General features: G+C 37.1%; 1 protein-coding gene across 1 annotated transcript in view; it reads right to left on the bottom strand.

Moving 5' to 3' along the window:
• LOC145497027 (QRFP-like peptide receptor) overlaps positions 1-12,282 on the bottom strand; it is a 37,476-nt gene extending 25,194 nt beyond the window's left edge. The window contains exons 1-2 of the mRNA XM_081476806.1: positions 12,042-12,282; positions 11,328-11,387 (exon numbers count right to left, since the gene is read on the bottom strand). The gene's annotated coding sequence lies outside the window, so the exon portion shown is untranslated. The remainder of the gene's footprint in view (positions 1-11,327; positions 11,388-12,041) is intronic.
• Positions 12,283-13,028: the final 746 nt, after the last annotated feature.

Below are 13,028 nucleotides of genomic sequence, written 5' to 3' on the forward strand. Positions count from 1 at the left end.
GTTGAGATTCAATTCACGTGCGCTGCAACTTGGGGCGGATAAGTTATCAGCTGCATTCACATTAACGGGATGAAGTGAAAAGCAATTTATATTTTCTAGCGCAGTTGATGCGTTATATAACACTTGATATGACGAGACGGCTCTCCAGATGACAGGTAATTGCGTTTACGTCACAGAGAAAGATACATTTCCATGAGAAGAATTTCCCAAAACAGAAACTGACTTTTAACGTTAATGAAGATTTCCATTAGTTTTTCTTTGCAAATAACCTACTCAGTAAAACCACGATGCGTTTCAGGCCGTCTGTAAACAAATCAGACAATGTAATCCGTTCTCGATAACTGTGAGGCTAATCGAATTCGAGCTAATTCGCGGTGTACGTGAAACAACTTCGGGGTGAAATAGGTCACTTACCTCTGAACCTCAGGTGAAATGATCAGGAGCTCAGAAACACCGAAATATTGACATGACCTGATGTGCAAATGGATTCAACCCAAAGCAATTTAAATGTGAAAAACGTTCACAATTAGTTTTGTTTTTGTAGCACCTTTGGTAATATATAGTAAGGCTAGAATTTCTTTTTTACACGATCACATCAATTAACTTTGCATATCACATGAAAAGTGGGACTGGTTAAAATTTGTTATCACATAGCTCGTAGGAAAATACTTCAGCGTGGAGGAGGAAAATAAAATTATTTCGAGGCACAGATGTGCATTTTTAGATAAGCAAAACAAATTATGTTCTTTTGTTGTGCCGGCAATTTAGTAGACAAAATATAGCCAAAACACAAGGTCAGTTGTCAGGCTCTTTCATGTTACTGCAGGAGAACAGCGGCGTCTAAAACTTGTAATTATACATCCTTATTTCTTACTTTAGGCTGTCAAGTAGGACTGAAAACTTTGACTGCGATAAAATCGGCAAAACTTACAGGGACGTCAATTAGCTGAGAACAAATACTACAGATGAAAACCATTGTGAAACAAATATCAGGAATAACCAAGGAAACAATGTAAATATTGTAGTTGTCGGTTCTTCTTTGGAAGCCAATTCATTTAGATGAATTTTGATTCAAGATTACCCGCTAAAACCGACGTTCAATCGCAGAAGGAATTTAAACTCCTGTCTATGACAGAAAAGAAATGTTAAGAAACGCGAAAGGAAGTAAAGTTATGCCTTAGAATAGAAATCGATAGCTATCTGCAGGTTACTCATTAAAATTCCAGTAGCTTTCCAAGAATAATAAAAGCTGAATAATTTCTAATTGGACGTTTAGAGAAAAACATTCGATGAATATTTTTCTTCAAGTGCATGTTAGCAGAGTCGTCTTTTTTGCCTTAAATAGAAAACCGACCGTGTGTGGAATGCTTGAAAAAATAGGAAAACTGAAAGTGCTCTAACAACAGGCTATTTCCAAAGTCATAAAAATTAAACTGGATTGATACTCCAGAAATAAACCCTTAACCACACAGTTTGAATATTTTTAATCATAATATTTCTGTCTTACTTCTTCATAGTTGCAATCGATACTCTGTGACAATGAAATCCTTTCATTTTATTGCTTTTATATAGCGCTTATTTCGAATTCACTTCAAAGTCGGAGTTCACTTTTCACTGTTTTTGTTAGTCCTCAGTGAAGTTGCGCCAAACCGACAATGAAAATGTTAACTTCTGCTTAAGTGGAAAAACTTTATTTATTTTGTTTTACAATGTATTTAGACTTTGGCCTTAAGAACCTGACTTGACGAAACGGAAGTAAGGCAGTCAGGCGGGGTGTCGAAAAGTAAAGCTGATCACAAAATTGGTCTTAGGATGCATATAGGTTAAGAAATTAAAAGATTGGGATTTTCCAGGTCTACAAGTTGCTATATTTAGCTAAAAAGGCTCTGATGTTGTCCTTACTGAATTCAACTTTCATCGAAGGACAAGGAGTTAATTTGGAGAAACTTTAATCCCCAACCGAAATGAATCTACGCGGCGACCATGTAGGGACCTTAAAAAAAGTTAGTTAAGTTTAACATTCACTGATCTCCCAGCAAATAGTTCTAGCCAAACGAAATTGGAAAGCCACATGTGAAATAGTAACTGATCATATTGTGTCTCTTATTAAAATGACCTATCGGCAACCCTTCTCGAGAAATTAAACCAAACGTAAACTAATATTGACCATGAAAACTCTTAGCACCTAGGCGGGAAAATTAGTAGTTAACATTTTAACGAAAGCGTTCTGTAACATTTTTAATCAATTTGATCAGTGATAGATCAATTTTGTTATTGCTTTTTCTCTCACCATAGTTAATAGAGGGGATTGGCTATGAAGCCCGGCAAACATCAAAGGAGCTAACATAGATTTCAAGATTTACGTTGGAAGGCCCACGACCGTGCACAATCTTTTGTTTTGCGTTCATGAACTATGCATGAATTACGTAACCAAAACGTTTTTATTGGTCAGTTCCTTCGTACGGAGTAAACAACTATTGTATTTTGTGCACGGTCAAGGCCAAAAAAGCGAACAAAAACATACAACAAAGAACTTTGTCGGGTTTCAAAACCATTCCCCTTTATTAACTATGCTCTCACTTAGCAACTGAATACCTCGCTCTGTTTGTTCTTTGTCTAGAACGAGCAAGGCCCGAACCTGTTCTCGTTGAACACAGTTAATACAGTAATCCCGGCTCGTAATAATCTGACGGGGCGATCACGTTATTGTAAGTTGCGATCCCGGTTGAAGACCCAAACAAACATAACATAGCTGAACCAAAAACGCAATATGGCTTTTCAAAGAAACGTTGTTTTTACGCTGAAATTTTTCAGTTTTTACGAGTTCAGAATTTTAGGTGTGCAGTGCATATTTTAGACGTTTTCCACCCAACGAACGTTACGTTATTATCCCACCACATAATCTCATTGATATTGCGGGCTGAAGTGGACCGGAACAGTAGAGAGGTTAGGCATGACGTTAACGGCACACGGCAAACGGCAAAGACAACTTCTGATTTTCAGTTCTTTTCTTCTAATCCGTAAATAAAGCACACAAAAATGGAATAACGTCTCTACTAGTATTCATTGCAAATACAAATAATTTCACTCTACTGTACACACAGCCGAAGAGAGACGACAAAAGTTTCATTTTTGCCGTTTGCCGTTTGCCGTAAACGTCATGCTTAACCTCTCTATTGTCCTACACGGAGACATGCATGAAAATATCCACAACAAACTTCGCACTTGAAGGGAAATGCACATTGAACGAGGTCCGTTTCAGTGAACGATCGGCGGTCAGTTTCAAGATATTACTTTTGACTTTCGACAGAACATGGAGAACGTAATTAAGTCAAATGAATTTCTCGTCGATATCATACCAAGCAAAACATTCATATTCAATCTTCAGGTATATCTTTTTTGGCGTTATTAAACAAGAAAATAGAAGAAAAAACTGTAGTGTACCTTTCCTAGCTTGGATTGCTACTTTTTTCTGAAAACGCCATGGTGTTTGAATAAAATTGAAATTCCTCGCAACATCTGCTCAATATTTAAAAGAGCAACAAAAACATTCTGAGAATATGTAATACAGAAAACACAACGCAGCATAAGTTTAGCCTCATGCATCTTCCAGCTAGTGTAAATGCATGTATCTCGCGCCAAACTGGTGTCAGCCTTGAAATCATTTTAATTTTGTGTTATATTTCTTAGAGGGAGTAAGAACGAAGCGAACGTGTGTTTTAAGAATATAATTCAAAATATTCAATAATGAAATAAATAAATATGTACTTTTTGTGACATATTTGGTTTTCGATTTTCTAATAACTTTGCTCGAAGATAAACATTTTGCCCCCAAAAAAGCGTAATTCGTAATACTGTCATTATACTCATTTAGCTGAAATTTAATACGTTCGAACTGTCCTTCTTAATGAAGTTCTAAAGGCCCCGTTCCGTTAGAAGTAAGAAAGCACTTAAGCCTACGAATACCTCTTAAGCGGGAACACATTTAAAAGGAGAAATGAAATGAGTGCCATATTTGCATAAAACACGCGATTGAGCGAGTTAATTTTGCGCGCAAGCTGCAAAACTTATGACTCTTTTTTAACTTCATAAACTGTTTTAGTATAAAACCGGGACTATTGTGCCTGTATACTTTATGTTATTACATGTATATGTCAAAAAGAAAAGGTAAAGAAAGGTAAAGTCTGCATGCGAGCCAAGTGGCCCATCAGGCCGGAGCTTATCCCGGTTTCTGTAGCATGAAGCGACTAGGAGTATTTCTACTCCCCCCTGGATGGGATGCTAGTCCATCGCAGGTTACCCCCAGCATTAAGTTCGCCGGTACCCATTTACACACCTGGGTGGAGAGAGGCACTGTGAGAGTAAAGTATCTTGCCCAAGAACACAACACAATGTCCCCGGCCAGGGCTCGAACCCGGACCGCACGTTCCGGAAACGAGCGCACTAACAATGAGGCCACCGCGCCTCCCGTATATGTCAAAGAAAAGGTAAAAATTGTCTTCACTGCTTAAATAATATCATAAACGCGATAGCAACCAAAATAATCGTTATTATGTTTTCTTTTTTCTTTCTAATTTTCCCAGCGGTATAAAAAACTTTTTGTGTTACTTTTGTTTCCCATTTTCCTGTTTTAATTATACAGCAGTCAGTTAATCCAGCATTGTCAGCACAGCTATTATCCTTAAATTTCTGAAAACTGTCCAATTTGGCATTTAATTTGGACAGTTTTCAATAAGGACTTTGAGTAAAAACGCAGAAACTGTCCAATTTGTATATGAAATAGGACTACATGCTGTCCAATTTGGAAATAATTGGATGGAAAAAATACCGAGGACAGGCTGTCATATTGGCAATATTCCGTTAGGATCGCTACATTGAACTGAACTTTCGAGTTACCAAAGCTATAGTCTTACTGCTGTATTCGGTTGTTTGGGGCCATGTATAACGAATTAATGCCGGGAGATATTTCCATATGTAAGCTTTTTATCTTTTCCAAAGCTAGTATATTTCATGCTTGACATATGGTATAGATTATAGAATATGTTCATGCTTAGTGTGCGTATATCGAGTAGTGTGCGTATATCGAGTAGTATGCGTATCGAGTAGTGTGCGTATATGTGCGTATATCGAGTAGCTTCACGCGGGAGGCTTGGAAAGCCCGAGAGAAGCGCAGAAGTTGTTCGAGGCGATAGTCGAGACCAACTCTAGGAGAGCAACTCTAGCTTCTTGAGTGCTCTCTAAAGCATGAACTAATTCTTTTATAACATAGCGACAACAACTTGGGCGCTAAAACATGTTTTATTTGTGATTGACTGCAAAGTTCCCACAATGCAGAATGAAGGAAAACAAAGGATTCTATTGCCTGCTTAAAAATACAATCAGTTGAGCAACAGTGGAACGAAAAGGCTTCATCTGGTTCCTAAAGAAGCATCTTCTTCGAATTAATGAAAATCAGAAAACAAAGTCGAAAATACTCAGTGACTGGACTGAAGTAAGGTCAAGTAAGGTGACGTGATTTTCAGTAAGATCAGAACGTAGGAAAATATTGCCTTTTCCGCGAAACAGTGAAACGGGGGAAAACACCATTACTGAATTTGACAAAGAATTCTTGTTGAAAATAAAATCCGGGCCTGAATTGCTCTGAAATATATAGGGATCGATCTAAAAGCCAGGTCTGGTATAGCATATGTGAAATCACATATTTTGCTCTAAAATAGCTAAAGGCGTTTAACATCCAGATGGCATCCCCTCACTCGAAGTCTATTACCGGTGAGATAAACCCACACATTAATTTGTCACATTTTTTTCTAAAACATAACCTATGGACTAGGAATCCTACTTAACAAAAGGGGAAAGATGTATGAAACTGAATTTTGTGTACTCCATATGTGTGGTCGGCCATGCCACGAAAATGGATTCGCCCGCGTGTAATTTAATGACCTTAATGCTCACAGAATTAAAGCAGAGAACGTGTGAGCCTAAATTCCCTTTTAAACCACTCTGAAACAAAATGTCACTCTGTGCGACATTAACATTCGGTTGGCAAATAATTCGAGGATTGCTGAAAATAGACCTAGACATAGACCCAGTTAACAAACGTGAGGAATTTCTCAATCCAATTATTTTTAATTATCAGACCTTTCCACGTGCCCTTTATAATGGACATGGAACAACGCTGGAAATAAGTGGAATGTTTCTTGAATGAGAATTTGACTAGCAGTATAGATAAATAGGATGATATTATTTTTTCTCCTTGAATTCCTAGCATTCCCATTCTTGCTTAGCGATACACTCTGTTGTGCATAATAATCGCAATTCACAAGTTAAAAATGTCCAGTCAGTTTTGAATACAATTTACACGACTCAAGCGTGTGAATGTTCATTATTAGAATGCTCCTCTTTTGTCGATCTCCACTGAAACAAGTTCGTGAGAAACAGTTCAACTTCTACTTGTTCATGTTTACATGCACGTTACTTTTGTGTGATGACAAGTTGATCCCAAATTAGATTTAAATAAAAGGTTGATTCATACTCAAACAAAGCAGTTGTCCATGTTTCCTACAGAGGAAAAAATCCAGCCTTGATTGCAAGTCTTTGAACTGTTGCCAGTGCAATGTCCCGTATGATAAGTTTAGCCGGGAGTTTGCTTCATTGTCTTGCAAGAGGAAGGAAAACAAATAACAAAAATGGCGAATGCAATAAAATATCAACTATAAAAAAGTAAACACAATGACTAAAAGATTCAAACTTTCAATAGTTTGGCAATGCGATTTCATGACGTCTGTCAAAAAATCAAATTTAATGAGCTGTGAAATCCACTTCCATCCTTGCAATTTTGTACTTCTTTCCCAGAACGTCCGGTCTATCAGTTTGCTCTGTAGAATCTTTTTATCCAATTTATTTGTATGTTAAGTGCTACCAGGGAATATAAAGTGACAATTAGGAAGTTAAGGAGCATTCCGCGAGAATCAAGCGGGCGGGATAGGTAGGTTGGAAAACCAGGAGTTCGGAATTCGGAATTCGGAATTCGGAATTCGGAATCCGGAATTCGGAATTCGGAATTTTATTAAAAAAAATAAAAAAATAAATTAAAAAAATAAATTAAAAAAAAATGAAAAAAAACACTATCGACTCTGTTGCCGTAATTGGGCGGAAAGAGAGTGACTGGTATCCATTTGTTTATGAAGATGGATCAAAGTGCTGGAGAATGTCAAGAGTTCAAAACCACTACTACCACATAAACTTGCCCTGTCTGAAGAACCGTAACCACGACTTCACAATATCTCACTTAACATCTTTGTTAAGCAGGATGGAGGGAGGACTTATTATTTCTAATGCCATGGCACAAGAGCTATGGGAGAGATTCGGAGAAACGATATTTCAATAGCGTGACAGCCAGCTTAACTATTTAGGATTGCGTTACTAATATAGGCCGCTAGGAATAATTGAAGACAAGAAAACTCAATGTACAATATACTATCATGCAAAGAAAGAACAATTAAACCTTTTTTAAAAAAAGCCAATGTTCCGAATTCCAATCACTATGCCTTCTCGTCCAAATTCATAACTTCTTTAACAAAGCTTCAAATCTCTTGTGTGACACACCTTTTACTCAGAAACAAAGAACAAAGTACAGGGAATGTGAGGGTGTTTCTTGTTAAGGTTTTTTCTTGTTTTCTGTATATTTTTTTATAATTTAAAAGTAAGGTATTGCGTGACCACATATCGTGACTCAACTGCAACCGTCTGATTGTCAAGCCGCAAGGGTCCAGAGTTCAGATTCTAGGTTTTATTATAACTTTAAATTAATAATTTATTTTTTCTTTACATTTATTTATTATTATTATTATTTATTATTATTATTATTACTATTATTATTATTATTATTATTATTTATTTTTTTATTTTTTTTATTTAGTTTTTTTATTTATTTTTTTATTTTTTTTAATAAAATTCCGAATTCCGAATTCCGAATTCCTGGTTTTCCAACCTACCGGGCGGGATAACTTCCTTTACAAGTATTAGCCACTCTGATCAGCCTCAAGGTCAAGAGTTTCAGATCATGAACAAATGCACATCTACTGTACCTCTCATTAGCCCCATTAGTTTGGTTGTCAAATATGTGTCATGCTCGCTCTCACAAACGAGATCAACTATCAGCTCATACCTTTTTAGGATTAACATCAGCAGGTCAAGTATTTAAACAACTTTGGTGCAAGTTAAAGGCAATTGAAGCATTACACTGACACATGGACAGGTTGACAACTTTCGAGGTTCACCAAACCCACCATGCATTCATCCAGGCGTAGTCAATCGATAAACCGATAATCGATATTAATCAATAGCAATCGATGAAGAAAAAAGTTGTGACAGTTTGATTTTTATCGATTGTCGATAGTAATCGATAGCGATTGATTCTCGATTGATATCGACTATTATCGATTGTTATCGAAAATTATTTTTGGCTTTTTACAAGTTAAACTTACAAAATGTACGTTTGACAAAATTTGTCTGTAATGGGTTTAGTGAGTCCTTTTATTGTGGCCTGCGTTTCTTTAACAATCATTGACAAAATAACAAGAACAGAAACAACTAACAGAAACATTTTGGGCTTTATATCTTTACATCATGCCAAGATCCTGCTTTCCCCAGAAGACCTGGTGGATAGCGTTATACAGTCTTCGAACAACTGGGGCCTGGAGAAGAGATTACTAGGCTTTGAATTCTTAGTTTTTTAAAGATTGCGATGTCATGTCAAAAAAGTGCTAAAGATGAACGCCTGCTTCGTGTTCCAGGTATTATTTTACACAATAACAAAGTCATCTTTGAATAGTCTGGGTGGTTATTTTCCGATATCGACTTTTATCGATTGACTACGCCTGGATTCATTCATAAATGAGGTTGCATCATCGTTCAAGTACATTTTGTTTACACGGTTACCGTAACGCTTTCAGTCGTAGATTTCTCTTAATTCTTTCATTAGGAAAAATCAACTCTGAAATAAAAAAAAAACCAGTTCCATGACTTCCAAACAAACAGCATGCAAAACTTGGGTCGAGGTTTTGCTCAACTGTACAATCGCACGTAACTTACATTAGTTCCATTCACGTTCAGCTTTACAGTAAAATTATGATAATTGTAACAGGATCGAAAATATGCAATATCGCGGTCAAGTAGATTCTAAACGCGCTTGTTATCTTTTCATTGTGACTCTGCGTCCCAGACCAAAAATCGTACTGACTGAGTATGGGTTGAGCTGTGCACAATTCGCAAAAGTAGTGATCTCACAAAGATAGCTTATCAGCTAGTTGACAAGAACGGAAATGTACTAATAACTGTAGTTAGTATATTCTCAGCTCCGACTATTGCATTTCTAGCTCTCTGATTGGCTCAAAAACTCCGACTATGAGCCATTAGTCGGAGTTTTACCTTATATGGAAAACAGTGCGCCAAGTTTAAAAATTTTCCGCTCTGTAAAATTGTTGAAATAAAAATCGGCGGCAAAAACCCGATTAAGAATATACTAAAACAATTATTCCATTCGACCTTGTTGGATATGAAGTGATCATAACCAACTCGCGCTACGCGCTCGTTGGTTATTTATCACTTCATATCCAACGCGGTTTCATGGAATAATTGTTAAATAGCTTGCGATGTACCACTGTACAGGATGAAGTGATTTTAAGCGCGAAAATAATTGAAAACCGTGACATTTTCATCATTATCAGTTCACTTCCGAAATGACAGCTGAAGGCTGAAGGTCCTGCTCACTCTCCAGTAGCCTGCGTCGCAGACAGTCTATATCGGGGTTTTCATGACACGTCCGGCTGAAACGTAGGCTAACTACCCAGATGTAGACTGAATGGTTTTGCTGAACGGCGTATTGTGGGCTACGCAGGAACTGAAGCATTTACAAATATTTTGTATTTGGATTACAAAAAAGAACAACTGATCCGAGGAACCGAGCAAACTTCCCCTTCAATCGCGTATTTTGCCGGTTAAACGCTCCTGCTCCTGGGGTTTATTTTAAACTTGTCCCGGTGGAGCCGGCATTCATTTGACTGCTATATATATAGCTAGTTTGTCCATGGCAGTTTTTTTCCTTATTTGCAAGCGAGCGTACGGAGCGAGTGTACTAAGCGAGCGTACGAGTAAGAGCGCGGGGCACGAGGCCAACACCACCGAGATCGTGCTCGTTCAACCTGACCGGGTTTGTTTTGTTTTTGTTTTTGTTTTTGTTTTTGTTTTTGTTTTTGTTTTTGTTTTTGTTTTTGTTTTTGTTTTTGTTTTTGTTTTTGTTTTTGTTTTTGTTTTTGTTTTTGTTTTTGTTTTTGTTTTTGTTTTTGTTTTTGTTTTTGTTTTTGTTTTTGTTTTTGTTTTTGTTTTTGTTTTTGTTTTTGTTTTTGTTTTTGTTTTTGTTTTTGTTTTTGTTTTTGTTTTTGTTTTTTCGCGCGTCCGCGAAGATCTTATTAAAAATTTAATTTAAAATAAAGTAGATGGTCTGTTAACAGAGACTCCTGCAGCCGATTCATGTTAGTCTTCAGCTTATTTATCAGGGACTCGAAGTTTAATCAAGAAAATACAGTATTTGAGGTGATGTTGTTAACCTAGAATCCAATTAAGCAATTATACAATTTATTTACCAAATTTAGACAATAGCCACCGAAGCACGGTGTTTTGTAGAATATTGAACGGAGCTGATTGATAAACATTTCGAGGCTTGACGAAAGTGACAAGTTGGACAGAAGTAGTGGAATTTTGCAATCCAACTATTTTGGAATCCACAGTCTTACCGGATGATGTTCACATGCACATCGAGAGAGAGAGGTCAACTGAGTTGTTGGCTTACAATATAATAACAGATAGAACGCTTTTCTTAAAATTAACTTCACTAACCTGTTTTTTGAGCTGACAATTTAACACAAGTCTTACTCTCACACGAGTCCAATGAGGTTAATTTAAATGCATGCAAAATAATTTTTAATTGTAAATTTAGTTAGCATCGGGCAGGCGAAGAGCCACCCTGTGGATATACTGCCCGAAATGCCATTATTATTATTATTATTATTATTATTATTATTATTATTATTATTATTAATAGGCGATTTGCATGATGGCGTCATTTGACTACACCAGAATCTTTCACTTTTTCTGTTTCTTATGCTGATTAGGGTAAACCTTCAAAATGTAAATAATAAAGAGGAAACGAAAGGAATTCTGGTAGTTGCAGTCAAATGACGACAACGTGCAAAGCCGCTATTGGCAGCCATTAGTGAAAATGAGTTCTTTGTGACTTTCTGGGCTAATGATGAAGTCAAGGAACAAACCTCTCCTTTGCTCCCTGTTGAAACTGGTGGTCTGGCCTTCCAGTAACTTGACGTAATCTTCTGAAAGGTCAGTTTAACAGTCAATACAAAGATTGTTTGTATCGAGTGGGAAAACCACCTTAAGTCTTTGTAACAGTGATTATACTAAATAAATTAAGTCAAAGCTAGTTGGTAAAGGGGCTGCGGTTGTTCGCTCTTCTGTAACCGTCTAATATCCAGAATATGAAGCTACCATTGAAAAAATTGACTGAAATTTTCACAGGCCCTTTCTCCAAGCTACAAGAGTCGGACCATATTTCTTGGGAATCTTTTTTTAATCTAATAATTGGTTCGGATCACACGCAACACAGGTCGATCGTTCCGTGGTTACTCTCACGAAATATCAACAAGCCTCTGATAGTTCACATTATTAAAGCTGGGTTGAAACATCAGCTCGTGTTTTACCTATTGTTTTGAATACTTCGAATTATCCCTCCAATTTAGGGTACAAGAATAATACTTTTGTAACGAAAACTCTGTCTATTGTTCAAAAAGTATGAAGTAACCATTAAAAAATAACAGATTGGGTTGTCAAGATCGTGCGGGCGACGAAGCCGCCACTGAAGTTCAGTGCTACATAAATAGCCCACAGATTACCTTCCGATTCGCTTAAACTAACAATGATAAAGTTTCTTTGCTGTTAGCCAAAATAAGTCAATGGTAATAGAATTGTACCTTGTTTCAAATCTTCTACGAATCTTTCGCCGGCGGTGGCCTGAAGTCACGTCCTTAACAGATCATAACGAGAATAAAAACACTTAGGAAACTGTGCATGATATGGGCTCGTGTGAGAAGACTGAAATCCCAATCATGAGTGACGTGCAGTTAAATGCTTTCCATGGAAATTGACAGTAATCCCTGTCATTGAGTAAATATTGTTCCATTCAAGCTTACAGCTAAAGCTTCCTTTGTTTATTTTGTGGTTTAGCATGGCGTGGTATTTAAACAATTTAAAGAGGATTTAAGATATTGATGCGACCAATTAAACTGTGTGCCGATCCGCAATAAAAATGTTCTTATCTTATCGTGCAAAAGGGAACTAACATGTCTTCCATCAACAAACAATGTGTAGTTGCCTAATGATTCAGGAGTAACGTGATAACCACTCAGTTGGTGAATAGTTTACTTTAGTCTCACGAAAGCAAAACGTTGTTTCTAATACTGCAGACCTACATTACTAATCTGTCAATATTTGAATCCAAAAGTTCGCTACCCAAACATTACAAATTAAACTGGAAGTGGATTAGTAGTAAGTGATCAGTTGTCATTCGATTTAAGCCTTGTTTCGGACCCCCTGAATAGCAATTGGGACTTCCTGGAGTCACAACAGCATAACTTCTGACCAGCTCCAAGGCGACCGCGAAAAGAGATTTTAAATCTCAGAAATCACGACAGAACGTGGAACATTTGATGCCGCTAAGTTTTAAATTTGGCGCCAAAAACGTGGTCGCCCTAGTAATATGACAGTTGTGTTATTCTGGTGTTAAGTGATTTTGGAAGAGGCCAAAACAAGTTAAGCATCGCTTGTCCCTTTTGTTGGCTACAAAGACAAAGTTTATTGTTGAGTAGTTTTGGTCAGGACAGTTAGCTACCCCTGCCGCTTGTACTGAGGGCGCATCCGCTCTATACAAGGAAGCGCCGGTGCGAAGTAATAGGTGGGTG

The sequence above is a fragment of the Orbicella franksi genome, chromosome 9 (assembly GCF_964199315.1).
Source record: "Orbicella franksi chromosome 9, jaOrbFran1.1, whole genome shotgun sequence".
Lineage (NCBI taxonomy): Eukaryota > Metazoa > Cnidaria > Anthozoa > Scleractinia > Merulinidae > Orbicella > Orbicella franksi.